The sequence below is a fragment of the Bubalus kerabau genome, chromosome X, assembly GCF_029407905.1.
Source record: "Bubalus kerabau isolate K-KA32 ecotype Philippines breed swamp buffalo chromosome X, PCC_UOA_SB_1v2, whole genome shotgun sequence".
NCBI lineage: Eukaryota > Metazoa > Chordata > Mammalia > Artiodactyla > Bovidae > Bubalus > Bubalus kerabau.
In genome coordinates this window covers 153,984,339-154,000,178 of record NC_073647.1, presented here as the reverse complement: position 1 = coordinate 154,000,178, position 15,840 = coordinate 153,984,339, and the positions used below count along the sequence as shown (strand labels likewise).

Genomic DNA, 15,840 nt, shown 5'->3' with positions numbered 1-15,840 from the left:
CTGGGGGTACTTCATTGTTTCTGGTGATTTCCCTATCGCCTCCCACACGTTTGTCAGCAATTTCTTTATAAAAGTCTCCTCACATTAGCCTAGCTGACTGCTATGCCGGGGATGTGAGCGATGTAAGGTTGTTTCACAAATCAAAAATTTTATTCTGTTCCATAGCACTGATTTCCACAACCTTGTCTTCCAGCACATTCATACCCAGAACATCTGAGGCAGATGTTCTTCTGCCTCATTTATCCTGCTGTTGATTCCTTTTCATTTCAGTTGTCATATTCTTCAACTCTGGTTGTTCTATTCTATATTTCTGATTCTTTGTTAGAAACTTGTAACTTCTCACTCTCCGCATCCATTCTTTTTCTGAGTTCTTGAATCATTTTTACCATCATTACTCTGAACTCTTTCTCGAAGTGGGGATTTCCTATCTCCACTTCACTGAGTTGTTCTTCCTGGATTTTATTTTGTTCCTTCACCTGGAGTATGTTCTATTGCCATCTCATTTTGTTTAAATTTCTGTATTTTTACATATGTGGCAGGTGACATTTCTTGACTTTGGTGATGTGGCCCTCTATAGGGGATGTTCTGTGTGACCCCTCTTGTAACCCAAGGGCCAGGGACCAGCTGGTCCAAGGTAGGTTCTGACCTGTGTTTGCAGACTCAGTTCCACAGGTTCCATGATCGCTGTTTACTTGTTTCTGGTGTCTGCCCCCTGGTCGGTGAGGCTGGGTCTCAGCTCTCTGTGGGCAGGGCCATGTCTTCAGGCAGCTTCTCTGTTGACTGATGGGGCTGTGTTCTGAGCCTGTTAGTTGTTTGGCCTGAGGCACCCCAGCATAGGAGCCTACAGGCTCTTGGGTGGGGCCATGTTTCAGTGCTAATGACCCAAGTAAGAGGTCCACCCGCAGCAGGATCTCCGCCACCAGCGTCCATGTCTCCAGGGAAGGCCACAGCCACCACCCTCCTCCCTAGGAAACCCCATGAGACCAGCAGATAGGTCTAGCCCAGGCTCCTTTGAAGTCACTGCTCTTGCTCTCTGTCCCAGTGAGTGTGAGACCTTGAATGCACCCTCTAAGAGTGAAGTCTGTTTCCCCCAGTCACGTGCTGTTCAAGCACTTAAGTCCTGCTGGCCTTCAAAGCCAAGTGCTCTGGGGGCTTCTCCTCCTAAGGCTGGCTCCCCAGGCTGGGAGCCTGACATGGGGCTTAGAACGCTCACTCCTGTGGAAGAATATACTTAACATAATTATTCTCCAGTTTGTGGGTCACCCACCCGAATGGTATGGGATCTGATTATATTGCAGGTGTGCCCCTCTTGCCATCTCATTGTAGTTTCTTCTTTATATCTTGAGATATAGAATATCTTTTCTGCAATGTTCCAGTCTTTTTTTACTCATAGCTGTTCAACAGTTCCTTGTGATTTTGGTGTGCTCATGAGAAGAGGTGAGTTCACGGTCCTTCTAGTCTGCCATCTTGTCTCCAATTCAGTTTTTGTGAGTTAGAAATCCAGATATGGCTTAGCAGAGGGCCTCTGATTTAGACTTATTCACCAGGTTGCAGTGTTCAGTACAGTTTCAGCTCAGTCGTGTCTGACTCTTTGCAACCCCTGACTCTTTGTGACCCCATGGACTACAGCACACCAGGTTTCCCTGTCCATCACCAACTCCTGGAGCTTACTCAAACTCATGTCCATAGAGTCAGTGATGCCATCCAACCATCTCATCCTCTGTCGTCCCCTTCTCCTCCCATCTTCAATCTTTCCCAGCATCAGGGTCTTTTCCAATGAGTCAGTTCTTTGCATCAAGTGGCCAAAGTATTGGAGTTTCAGCATCAGTCCTTCTAATGAACATTCAGGACTGATTTCCTTTAGGATGGACTGGTTGGATCTCCTTGCAGTCCAAGAGACTCTCAAGAGTCTTCTCCAACACCACAGTTCAAAAGCATCAATTCTTCAGTGCTCAGCCTTCTTTATAGTCCAACTCTCACATCCATACATGACTACTGGAAAAACTATGCCTTGACTAGATGGACCTTTGTTGGCAAAGTAATGTCTCTGCTTTTTAATATGCTGTCTGGGTTGATCATAGCTTTCCTTCCAAGGAGCAAGCAACTTTTAATTTCATGGCTGCAATCACCATCTGCAGTGATTTTGGAGCCCCAAAGTCTGTCACTGTTTCCATTGTTTCCCCAGTGGTGGGACCAGATGCCATGATCTTAGTTTTCTGAATGTTGAGTTTTAAGCCAACTTTTTCACTGTCCTCTTTCGCTTTCATCAAGAGGCTTTTTAGTTGTTCTTCGCTTTCTGCCATAAGGGTGGTGTCATCTGCATATCTGAGGTTATTGATATTTCTCCCGGCAGTCTTGATTCCAGCTTGTGCTTCATCCAGCCCAGCATTTCTCATGATGTACTCTGCATATAAGTTAAATAAGCAGGGTGACAATATACAGCCTTGATGTATTCCTTTCCCGATTTGGAACCAGTCTGTTGTTTCATGTCCAGTTCTTTTTTTTTTTTTTTATTTTTAAACTTTACATAATTGTATTAGTTTTGCCAAATATCAAAATGAATCCGCCACAGGTATACATGTGTTCACCATCCTGAACCCTCCTCCCTCCCCATTCCATCCCTCTGGGTCGTCCCAGTGCACCATCCCCAAGCATCCAGTATTGTGCATCGAACCTGGACTGGCAACTCGTTTCATACATGATATTTTACATGTTTCAATGCCATTCTCCCAAATCTTCCCACCCTCTCCCTCTCCCACAGAGTCCATAAGACTGTTCTATACATCAGTGTCTCTTTTGCTGTCTCATACACAGGGTTATTGTTACCATCTTTCTAAATTCCATATATATGCGTTAGTATACTGTATTGGTGTTTTTCGTTCTGGCTTACTTCACTCTGTATAATAGGCTCCAGTTTCATCCACCTCATTAGAACTGATTCAAATGTATTCTTTTTCATGGCTGAGTAATACTCCATTGTGTATATGTACCACTGCTTTCTTATCCATTCATCTGCTGATGGACATCTAGGTTGCTTCCATGTCCTGGCTATTATAAACAGTGCTGCGATGAACATTGGGGTACACGTGTCTCTTTCCCTTCTGGTTTCCTCAGTGTGTATGCCCAGCAGTGGGATTGCTGGATCATAAGGCAATTCTATTTCCAGTTTTTTAAGGAATCTCCACACTGTTCTCCATAGTGGCTGTACTAGTTTGCATTCCCACCAACAGTGCAAGAGGGTTCCCTTTTCTCCACACCCTCTCCAGCATTTATTGCTTGTAGACTTTTGGATCGCAGCCATTCTGACTGGTGTGAAATGGTACCTCATAGTGGTTTTGATTTGCATTTTTCTGATAATGAGTGATGTTGAGCATCTTTTCATGTGTTTGTTAGCCATCTGTATGTCTTCTTTGGAGAAATGTCTATTTAGTTCTTTGGCCCATTTTTTGATTGGGTCATTTATTTTTCTGGAGTTGAGCTGTAGAAGTTGCTTGTATATTCTCGAGATTAGTTGTTTGTCAGTTGCTTCATTTGCTATTATCTTCTCCCATTCTGAAGGCTGCCTTTTCACCTTGCTAATAGTTTCCTTTGATCATGTCCAGTTCTAACTGTTGCTTCTTGACCTGCATACAGATTTCTCAAGAGGCAGGTCAGGTGATCTGGTATTCCCATCTCTTTCAGAATTTTCCACAGTTGATTGTGATCCACACAGTCAAAGGCTTTGGCATAGTCAATAAAGCAGAAGTAGATGTTTTTCTGGAACTCTCTTGCTTTTTGATGATCCAATGGATGTTGGCAATTTGATCTCTGGTTCCTCTGCCTTTTCTAAATCCAGCTTGAACATCTGGAAGTTTACATACTGTTGAAGCCTGGCTTGGAAAATTTTGAGCATTACTTTGCTAGTGTGTGAGATGAGTGCAATTGTGTGGTAGTTTAAGCATTCTTTGGCATTACCTTTCTTTGGGATTGGAATGAAAACAGACCTTTTCCAGTCCTGTGGCCATTGCATCACTACAAACAAAGCTAGTAGAGGTGATGGAATTCTAGTTGAGTTATTTCCAATCCTAAAAGATGATGCACTCAGTATGCCAGCAAATTTGGAAAACTCAGCAGCAGCCACAGGTTGCAGGGTAGTTGTCTGCTAAGGCTGCGGTCATCTTGAAGCTCAAATGAGGAAGACAGAGTGGTAGAATTCACTGTTGCAGAACAGAATGAAGAAAAAAGAATGAAAAGAAATGAGGGCAGTCTTTGGGACAACATAAAATTCACCAACACTTGCATTACAGGGCTCCCAGAACAGGAGAGAGAACCAGGAGGATAAGAGAAATAAAGCCTGGAAGGTATTTGAACAGATACTACTGAAAAATTCCCTAGCATGGGAATGGAGAAAGCCACCCAAGTCCAGGGAACTCAGAGAGTCACATACATGATTCACACTCTTCTCCACAGTTTCTGACTTACGGCACTCCTCCAAGCTCAGGACCCCACGCTGCTCTCCAAGTCAGTACCTCTTCCTACTTTGACTTACTGTCATCCTCCTCATGCAGGAACTCCACTCCACACCAAGGACTATCCCTGCATAGTTTTTGTCTCACAGCGCTTCTCCTCATCAGGAACCCTCACCTTCTCCAAGTGAGTATCTCTTCCCGTGACCTCAACTATGCCCTCCTCCTCACTAAAGACCCTCCAGTCCTCCCCATGTTAGTATCTGTGCCTAGCTTCCAACATAGTGTGCAACTAGTCACACAGGACCTCCACTGTTCTCCAGGTGAGTATATCTGCCCACGTTCTGACCCGTGGCTTGATCCTTTCTCACAAAATCCACTCCTTTCCAAGTGAGAACCTCTTCCTAGTTTCTGCCTTCCTTCCCAATCAGGAACTACACACCTGTCGAGTTTTGTATCAGCCTAGTTTCCGATTTACTGTGTTCCTGCTCACTCAGGTTCTCCACTTGTCTCCAAGTGAACATCTCTTCCAGTTGTGAACTAACCCTCTTCCTCACTCAGGAGCCTTCCCTCCTCTCGAGCATCTCTGCTTAGTTTCTAACTGACCGTGCTACTCCTGTCTCAAGAGCAGAACTTCTTTCAAAGTCAGTCTCTCTGCCCATTTTCTGCCATGTTCTCCTCCTCAGCCAGGACCTCCTCTATTCTCCAAGTGACTATGCCTACCAGTGTCTCACCTATGTGACCCTCTTCCCTCAGGACTTCCTTTCATCTCCGAGTGAGTATCCCTGCCCAGTTTCTTACCTACGTGCAACTCCTTTCTCAAGACCCTTCAGTCCTCTCCGTATTAGTATCATCTTCCTAGCTTTCAACTTACTGTGCTCCACAGCACCTCCACTTTCCTCCATGTGAGTACAGCTGCACACTTTCTGACCTATGGCCTGTCCTCACTACCACACCCACTCCCCTCCAAGGAGAACCTCTCCTTAGTTTCTGACTGACTTCCCTCCTTCTCAGTCAGGAATTACTCACCTGTAGAATGTAGTAGTTCTATGTGATTTCTGACTTACTGTCTTCTGCTCACTCAGGAGTTCCTTTCTCTCCATGTGAGGATCTCTTCCCAGATTTGAACTCTGCACTCCTCCTCACTCAGGGCCCTTCACCCCATTCTAGTGAGTATAACTGCCTAGTTTCTAACTAACTGTGCTACTGCTTACTCAGGACCTCTACTTCCAAGTGGTCATCCGAACTCAGGACCTCTTCTCGTCTCCAAGTTGAAGATCGTTGCCCAGTCTCTCACCTACCCGCTCCTCACTCAAGACCCTCCCGCCCTCCCCATGTTAGTATATGTGCCTGGCTTCTACCTTAGGGCTCTACTTCTCACACAGGACCTCCACTGATCTCCAAGTTAGTATATCTGCCCACTTTCTGACCTATGGCTCCATCCTTTTCACAACAACCACTCCCTTCCGAGTGACAAGCTCTTCCTTGTTCCTGACTTACTTCCCTCCTTAGCGGGGAGGAACAACACACCTGTAGAATTTAGAAGCTCTGCCTAAATTCTAACTTACTGTTCTGGTGTCTCAGGATCTCCATTCTCTCTATGTGAGTCTCTCTCCCAGACCCGATCTATGTTCTCCTCACTCACGGCCTACACACGTCTCCAAACAGTATCACCGCCTAGTTGTAACTGCCTGCACGCCTCCTTCCTCAAGACCACCTCTTCTTTCTGAGTCAACAGCTCTTAACTTTCTGCCCCATGTGCTCCATTCACTCAGGACCACCTCACCTCTGCAAGGGACTCTCTCTGCCCAGTTTCTCACCCATGTGGTCCTGCTCCCTCAGGACTTCCTCTCCTGGCCAAGTGAGTATCCCTGCCCAATTTCGTACTCCTCCTCACTCAAGACCCTCCAGTCTTCTCCCTGTTAGTATCTGTGCCTAGCTTCAAACTCAGTGTGCTACTACTCAAACAAGACCTCCACTATTCTCCAGGTGAATATCTCTGTGCTTCTCCTTACTTGTCCCAAGGTGAATATCTCTGCCCAGGTTTTCTCCTTTGTGACCCTCCTCCCTCAGGACTTCCTCGTGTCTTCAAGTGAGTATGCACGCACACCAGAGCCTCCAGTTCTCTCCATGTTAGTATCTATGTGAAGCGTCTAACTTAGTTTGCTAGGACTCACATGGGACTTCTATCCACTCCTCTCCAGTTGAGTATATCTGCAAACTTTCTGACCTATGGCCTGTCCTCTTTCACATCACCCACTCCTCCCCAATGAGAACATCTTCCTAGTTTCTGACTTGCTTTGCTCCTTCTTAATCAGGAAGAAAATAACTACAGAATTGTGTATCGCTCCATACTTTCTAACTTACTGTTTTCCTGCTCACTTGGGATCTCCATCTTTCTCCAGTTTGGTGCTAACACTGTACTGCACTCAGGACCCTTCACTCCTCTCCAATGAGTATCTCTGCTTAGGATCTTACTGACTGCACTACTCTATGTCAAGAAACTGCTTCTCGCTGAGTCATTATCTCTGCCCCGTTCCTCACCTGTGTGATCCTCCCCCCCCAGGAGCTCCTCTCCTCTCCGAGTGAGTAGCCCTGCCCACTTTCTCACCTACACGCTCCTCCTCACTCAAGATGCTCCAGTCCTCTCCATGTTAGTGTCTGTGCCTACCTTCTGACTTGGTGTGCTACTAGACATGTATGGTCTCCACTTTTCTCGAAGGGAATATATTTGTCCATATTCTGACCTATGTGTTCCTCCTCCCCCAGGACTTCCTTCATCTCCAGGTGAGTATCCCTCCCCAGTTTCTTACCTATGTGCAACACCAGTCTCAGGACCCTCCATCCTCTCCATGTTACTGTCTCTTCCAAGCTTTAAATTACTGCTCTACTGCTCACACAGGACCTCACTTTCTCTATGGGAGTAAATCTGCACACTTTCTGACCTAAGGCTGTCCTTTTTATAATACCCACTCCTCTTCAGCAGAACCTGTTCTTAGAAGGAGGGAAATAAGTCAGAAACTGAGTCAGGAAATACTCACCTGCAGAATTTTGTATCTCCATCTAATTCCGACTTACTGTGCTCCTGCTCACTCAGGTTCTCCACTTGTCTCCAAGTGAACATCTCTTCCAGTTTTGAACTAGCCCTCTTCCTCACTCAGGACCTTTCCCTCCTCTCGAGTAAGTATCTCTGCTCAGTTTCTAATTGACTGCACTACTCCTGTCTCAAGAGCAGCACTTCTTTCAAAGTCAATCTCTCTGCCCGTTTTCTGTCCTATGTTCTCCTCCTCACTCAGGACCTCCTCTATTCTCCAAGTGACTGTCTCTGCTCAGTGTCTCATCCTGACTCAGGACTTCCTCTCCTGTCCAAGGGAGGATCCCTGCCCAATATTTTATCCAAGCACTCCATCTCATTCAGGACGCTCCAGTCCTCTCGGTGTTGGCATCTCTGCCTCGCTTCTAACTTAGTGTGATACCACTCACACAGGACCTCCACTGTTTTCCAAGTGCGTGTATCTGCCGAGTTACTGACCTATGTATGTATGACTTGATCCATCCTGACAACACCCATGCCTTTCCAAGTGAGAACCTCTTCCTAGTTTCTGACTTCATTCCCTCCTGGTTAACCAGGAACTGCACACCTATAGAATTTTGTATCTCAAACTAGTTTCTGACTTACTGCGCTCTTGCTCACTTGGGATCTCTACCTGTTTTGACCGAACACCCTGTCTCACTCAGGACCCTTCCGTCCTCTCCAATGAGTATGTCTGCTTAGTTTCTAACTGACTGCGCTACTCTGATGTCAAGACCTCTTCTTTCTGAGCCTTTATCTCGCCCCGTTTCTCATCTGTATGATCCTCCTCCCATAGGACTCCCTCTCCTTTCCAAGTGAGTATCCCTGCTAAATTTCTCACCTATATGCTCCTCCTCACTCAAGACTGTCCAGTCCTCTCCAAGTTAGTGTCTGTGCCTACAGTCCTTGGAGAGGACTGGACGGTCTTGAGGAGGAGCATATCACACACACATGATCTCTACTCTCGAAGCGAATGTATTGGCCCGTATTCTGACCTCTGGCCTCCTCTTCACTCGACTTCTTTTTTCTCCCAAGAAGTATCTCTGCCACATTCTCACCTGTGTGTCCTCCTGCCTCAGGACTTCGTGTCCAGGTGAGTATCCCTGCCCAGTGTCTTACCTATGTGCAGCACCGTTCTTAAGACCCTCCATCCTCTGCATGTTACTATGTCTTCCAAGCTTTAACTTATTGCACTGTTACTCACACAGGACCTCCACTTTCTCTATGTGTGTAAGTCTGCACACTTTCTCACCTATGGCCTGTCCTATTTACAACATCCACGCCTCGCCAAGGAGAGCCTGTCCTTAAATTTCTGACTGACTTCCCTCCTTTTCAGTCAGGAACTACTCAGCTGTAGAATTTTGTATCTCTGCCCACTTTCTGAGTTACTGTGCTCCAGCTCACTTAGGATCTCCACTTCTTTCCAAGCAAATATATCTTCCAGTTTTGATCTGAGCTCTTCCTCAGGACCCTTCCCTCCTCTCGAGTGAGTATCTCTGTTTAGTTTCTAATTGACTGCACTACTCCTGTCTCAAGAGCAGCACGTCTCTCCCTGTCAATCTCTCTGCCCGTTCTGTCCTATGTGATCCTCCTCACCCAGGACCTCCTCTATTCTCTAAGACACTATCTCTACTTAGCGTCTCACCTATGTGATCCTCCTCACTCAGCCCTTCCTCTCCTCTCCAAGTAAGCTGGCCCATCCAGTTTCTCATCTTTGCGGTCCTCCTCACTCAAGATGCTCCAGTCATCTCCCTATTAGTATCTGTGTCTAGCTTCTGACTTAATGTGCTACTACAACCCACTCCAAACAGGTAGAATCCCAGGAGCCTAGTGGGCTGCCGTCTATGGGGTCTCACAGAGTCGGACACGAATGAAGCGACTTAGCAGCAGCACTCACACAGGACCACAACTGTTTTCAAGTGAGTATATCTGCCCACTTTCTGATGTATGGCTTGATCCTTTTTCATAACACCCACTCCTTTCCAAGGAGAATCTTTTCCTAGGTTCAAAATTATGTTCGTCCTTCTCAATCAGGAACTATACATCTGTAGATTTTATTACTGGTACCTAATTTCTAACTTACTGTAATCCTGCTGACCAGGGATCTCCATTCTTTCATGTTAGTTTCTCTTCTCAGATTTGAACTTTTTGCTCCTCCTCAGTTTGGGCCCCTTATACCTCTCCAATCTGTATAAATAAGTGCCTGGTTCTAACTGAATGTGTTACTACTCACCCTGGACCTTTACTTGCTTCCAAGTAAGTATCTCCCCCCAGTTTCTCACCTATGTGATCTTCCTCCCTCTGGACCTCCTCTCGTCTCCAAGTTAAGTATCCTTGCCCAGTCTCTCACCTACCCGCTCCTCCTCACTCAAGACCCTCCCGCCCTCCCCATGTTAGTATATGTGCCTGGCTTCTACCTTAGGGCTCTACTTCTCACACAGGACCTCCACTGATCTCCAAGTTAGTGTATCTGCCCACTTTCTGACCTATGGCTTCATCCTTTTCAAAGTGACAAGCTCTTCCTTGTTCCTGACTTACTTCCCTCCTTGGGGGGGGGGGGGTGAGGAACGACACACCTGTAGATTTTAGAATCACTGCCTAAATTCTAACTTACTGTTCTTCTGGTGTCTCAGGATCTCCATTCTCTCTATGTGAGTATCTCTCCCGGGTTTGATCTATGTTCTCCTCACTTACAGCCTACACACATCTCCAAACAGTATCACTGCCTCGTTGTAACTGCCTGCACGCCTCCTTCCTCAAGACCACCTCTTCTTTCTGAGTCAACAGCTCTTAACTTTCTGCCCCATGTGCTCCATTCACTCAGGACCACCTCGCCCCTACAAGGGACTCTCTCTATGCATTGTCACCAATGTGATCCTCCACTCAGGGCTTCCTCTCCTCTCCAAGTGACTACCCCTCCCCAATTTCTCATCCCTGTGCTCCTACTCACTCAAGACCCTCCAGTCCTAATACACACTCAAGACCTCCGCTGTTTTCCAAGTCCATATATAACCCACTTACTGACTTTTGTTTGTACAGTTTTATCATTCTTCTAGAACACCCACTCCTTTCCAAGTGAGAACCTCTTCCAAGTTTCTGAAATCCCTCCTTCTCAATGAGGACCTAAACACCTGTAGACTTTTGTTTCTCTGCCTAGTTTCTCTTAGTGTTCTGCTGCTCACTCAGGGTGTCCACTTCTCTCCAAGTGAGTATCTCTTCCTGTTTTGACCTAACACTCTACCTTACTTAGGACCCTTCACTCCTCTCCAATGAGTATATCTGCTTAGTTTCTAAATGATTGGTACTGCTCTTATCTCAAGGCCACCACTTCTTTTCGAGTCAGTGTCTATTCCCATTTTCTGACCAATTCTGTGCTTCTTCTCACTCAGGACTTCCTCTCCTCTCCAAGTGAGCATCTCTGCCCAGTGTTTAACTTAGTGCACTACGACTCACACAGACCTCCGTTCGCCAAGTGAGTGTGTCTGTCCACTTTCTCACTGATGCCCTAATCCTCACTCAGTACCCCTCTGGCCCATCCGAGCATCTGTGCCTATCTTCCAAGTCAGTGCACACAGGACCACACCTGTTTTCCAAGTGAGTGTATCTGGCCACTTTCTGACATGTGGCCAGTCCTCTTTCACATGACCCACTCCTTTCCAAGGGAGAGCCTCTTCCTAGTTTCTGACTTACGTCCCTCCGTCTCTATCAGGAACCATGCAGCCGTAGAGTTTGAGTTTCCACCTAATTTCTGACTTACTGTCCTTCGGATCACTCAGGATCTCTGTTCTCCCATGTGAGGATCTCTTCCCAGATTTGAACTCTGCGCTCCTCCTCACTCAGGGCCCTTCACACCTGCCCAGTGAGTATCACTGCCTAGTTTCTGACTGACTGTGCTACTGCTCACTCAGGACCTCTACTTGCTTCCACGTGAGGATGTCTGGCCATGTTCCGACCTATGTGCTCCTCCTCACTGAGGACCTCCTCTCCTCTCCAAGTGAGTGTCTCTACGCAGTTTCACACCTGTGCAATCCTCTTCCCTCAGGGATTCCTCTCTTCTCCAGGCGAGTGTCCCAGCCGTTTCTCACCTATGTGCAACTCCTCACTCAAGACCCTCCAACCTCCCTGTTGCTCTGTCCGCCTAGTTTCTAAATTAGTGCGCTGCTGCTCACACAGGACCTCAACTATTTTCCAACTGAATATCTGTGCCTATTTTCTGAACCATGTTCTCCTCCTCACTCAGGACCTCCTCTTGTCTCCAAGTTGAGTATCCCTGCCCATTTTCTTACCTTTCTTCCTCCTTACTCAAGACCCTTCAGTCCTCTCCATGTTAGTATCTGTGCCTAGCTTCTACATTAGTTTGCAACTACTCACACCGGACCTCCATGGCTCTCCAAGTGAGTATCTCTGCCTGTATTCTGACCCATGTTGTCCTTCTTACTCTGGACCATCTCTCCTCTCCAAATGAGTATCGCCCAGTTCCTGACCTATGTGATCTTTCTCCCTCAGGATAGAAAATGTAGAATCTCCCTCTATTCTCCAAGTGAGTATCCCTACCCAGTTTCTCATCTATGCCCCCTCCTCACTCAAGACCCTCCAGTCCTCTCCATGTTAGTATCTGTGCCTAGCTTCTAACTGATTTCGCTACTACACACAGGAACTCCACTTTTCTCTGAGTATCTCTGCCCATGTTCTGGCCTCTCTCCTGATTCCTTTCACAACACCCACTCCTTTCCAATTGAGAACCTTGTCTCAGTTTCTGACTGACTTCCCTCCTTCTCAATCAGGAACTGCACAGCTGTAGAATTTGGTATTTCTGCCTGGTTTCTGACCTAGTGTTCTGCTCACTTGGGCTCTCCATTTCAAAGCAAGTGAGTATCTCTTCCCATTATCTGAACTATGTTCTCCTCCTCACTCAAGACCCTCCCCTCCTCCCCTTGTCAGTATCTCTGGTTATCTACTACTCACACCGGACCTCCACTTTTGTCCAAGTGAGCATCTCTGCCCAGATTCTGACCTATGGCCTGACCATCATTCACAACATTCACTCCTTTCCAAGTGAGCACCTCTGCCTAGTTTCTGACTGACTGCCCTCCTTCTCATTCAGGATCTACCCACCTGTAATTTGGCATTTCTGCCTGCTTTCTGAATTAGTGTGCTCCTGCTCACTCAGGATCTCTACTTCTCTCCAAGTGAGCATCTCATCCAGTTTTGAATTATGCGTCCTCCTCACTCAGGACTCTCTAGTCCTCTCCATGTAAGTATCTCTGCCTAGCGTCTAACCCAGTGTGCTACTACTCACACGGATCTTCACTTTTCTCCAAATGAGCATCTCTGACCAGTTTCTGTCCTATGTCCTGGTCCTCATTCATAACACCTGCTGTTTTCCATTTGAGCACTCTTCCTCGTTTCTTACTTCCTATATTCCTTTCTCAATTGTATATGCTTTTGTACCTTTCCTAGTTTTCGACTTACTGTGCTCCTGCTCTCTCAGGCTCTTCACTTCTCTCCAAGTCAGTGTGTTCCCATTTTACCTGTGCTCCCCTCCTCGCTCAGAACCTCCACTCCTCTCTGAGTTTGTATTTTTTTACTTGCTTCTGATCTTTTCACTCCTCCTCACTCAGAACCCTCCACTCCTCTCCGAGTGAGTATCTGTACCCAGTATGTGACCTACGCGCTCATCACTAAGAATCCCTCACTCCTCTCCAAGTAAGCACATCTTGCTATCTCTGCTCTAAATCTGCAAGTCCACTCCTGCTGAATTCGTGTATCTGCCTACTTTCGACTTACTGTGCTCCCCCTCACTCAGGACCTCCACTTGTCTCAAGTGAGCATCTCCCCCTAGTTTCTGACCGCCTTCCCCCCTCCTTACTCAGGTCCCTCTGCTCCTCTCCACATGAGTATCTCTGCCCAGTTTCTCAGCTAATCGCTCCTCCTCATTCAGGACATCCACTCATCTCCAAGTGAGCATCACTGCCTACTTCACTGACTCCGCTACTATTCACTCAAGACTTCTCTCCCAGTGTGCATCTCTACCCAGTGTCTGACCGATGCGCCCCTGCTTACTCAGATCCTCTCACATCTTGCTAGTTTTGCGCACTGCCCTCCTTGTCAGTCAGGAACGCCATTCCTGTGGAATCTCTGCCTAGTTTGACTCACTGTGCTCCTCCTCATCAGGAACCTCTGGTCCTGAGTATCTGCCCAATATCCTATGGGCTCTTCCTCACTCAAGACCCTCTTTCCTCTCCAAGTGAGTATCTCAGACTAGTTTCTAACTTACTGAGCTTCTCCTAAGTGAGGACCTCCTGCCCCGTCCTCTCCAAGTAAGTATCTCGGACTAGTTTCTAGTTGCGCTCATCACTCAAGACCTCCTCTCACTTCCAAGTGAGTACCTCTTCCTAGTTTCTGACTTACTGCCCTCCTCATCGCTCAAGACCTCCCACTCCTCTCCAAATGAATGTCTTTGTCTACCTTCTGACTTACCGCTCTCCTCCTCATTGAGGATGCCAGCACTGGTCACTGGGTGTGAATTTTCTCCATGTTTCTGTGTTCAATAAATAGTTTTTGGTGTGCTCTCCCATACATTGTGATGTGTTTGTAATGATAAATGTCGTACCTCTTTTGAATGTTTCCACTTCCTTGAACCATTCCTGCTTTCATAAGGTGAAAGAACCAGGTTCTCTTTCCTTGTAGCATCAATCCCCTGGTGCTCTTTGGGCTAGCATTCCTGGTTTGTATCCTGTCTCCCCAGGTTCAGTGGCTTGGCTGGGAATTCCTATGTTGCCTCAGGAACTTTAGTGTTGTCTCTCCAAGATCAGATATATATATATATATATATATTTAAAAGGAAACAGCTTGATTTTGTCCTATAGCTGGATAGTTCTGAATGGAGAAAGAATGAGGGGAAAAGTACAGTTGTAGAAATGTGCAGACTGCTTGTTGAAGAATAACATTGAGAAAAGAAATTTGTATGTGGTTAGGACTTTCAACGTGTGGATTTAATTAAATTAGATAAATGGATTTCATTAAGAATAGGATGATATAAGACTGAATTTGGTGGCTCAATGGTAAAGAACTCACCTGTCAATACAGGAGACACAGGTTTGATCCCTGATCCAGGAAGATCCCACATGCCATGTAGCAACTGTGTCTGTTCGCTTCGAGTATTTTCTTGTGCTCTAGAGGCCAGGGGCCACAACTGCTGAGTCTACATACCCCCACTACTGAAGCCTGAACACCCTAGAGCCTGTGTGCTGCAATAAAAGAAGCCATGGCAATAAGAAGCCTGCACACCACCAACTACAGAGAAGCCCCCATTCAGCGCAGCTAGAGCAAAGCCCGTATAGCAGTGAAGACCAGCCGAGTCAAAAATAAGTAAATAAATAAAATTATTAAACTATCCTGTGAATTCCTGTTTCTTCTACCTGATCTATATTTACTTTTGATTTTTTCCCCCCACCTTAGCTCAAAGTATTATTTCCTAGAAACCCATGATCCTATTTAACTGAGTGTTTTAAAACTTTTTAAAATTGTTGAGAAACTTTCCAAATATAAAATTCTAATTTAAATTCTCTTGACTTCCAGTTCACTTTGGGGTGCTTCAAGGGGCCTCAGGAACATCCCAAAGAGAGATTCCAAACTAATTGGGTTACTGTGTAGGAAGACGTTTGCCAGGTTCTCCGCGAATGAGACAAGTTTAGGGATGGATTTATCAGGCTGAGGCTGGCATCCTGTCTCCCCTGGCAGGACACCATGGGTATTCTGGCCCATTGTTGCACCCTGGATGAAAAGGAGTGTACACTGAGAAAGGCCAGGGAAACGTCAACGGCCTACAGGACACCCATCCACACCACCAAACTGATCAGATGGGCGGGGGTGCAACCCCAGAACACCACCCACACTGGGTCTGTGAAGATCATGTAGGCCAGGCTAGGTTGAGATGTTACATTACTTTTCCACCAGAAGGAATGAAAAGGTGTATGGAAGCCTGAAAATTACGATAAAGTCCAAGAGGTTGCATAGGAAAAAGATGAAAACCTGGCAGCCTTCCTGAGCCGGGTGACAGAGGCATTCAGGAAGTCCACCAAAACAGACCGTGAATCCACAGAAGGGCGGACACTGTTGGTCAGGCATTTATCACCAGGCTACTTCTGCTAGCCGGAGAGAATTACAAAAGCTTGAGGCTGGGCCCCAAGCCCCATTGTCAATTTGGTAGAGGAGGCCTTCAAGGTCTTTAACAACCAAGACTTGACAGAAGAGGCTGTTGGTGCCCAAGGGACAAAAAACCAAGATAAGCCTGAAGGGCCTCTGAACATGGGGCCAGAA

At 46.5% G+C, this 15,840-nt stretch overlaps 1 pseudogene; it reads left to right on the top strand.

Moving 5' to 3' along the window:
- The window catches only part of LOC129638926 (dual specificity protein phosphatase 18-like), a 211,960-nt pseudogene extending 196,970 nt beyond the window's left edge, over positions 1–14,990 (top strand).
- Positions 14,991–15,840: the final 850 nt, after the last annotated feature.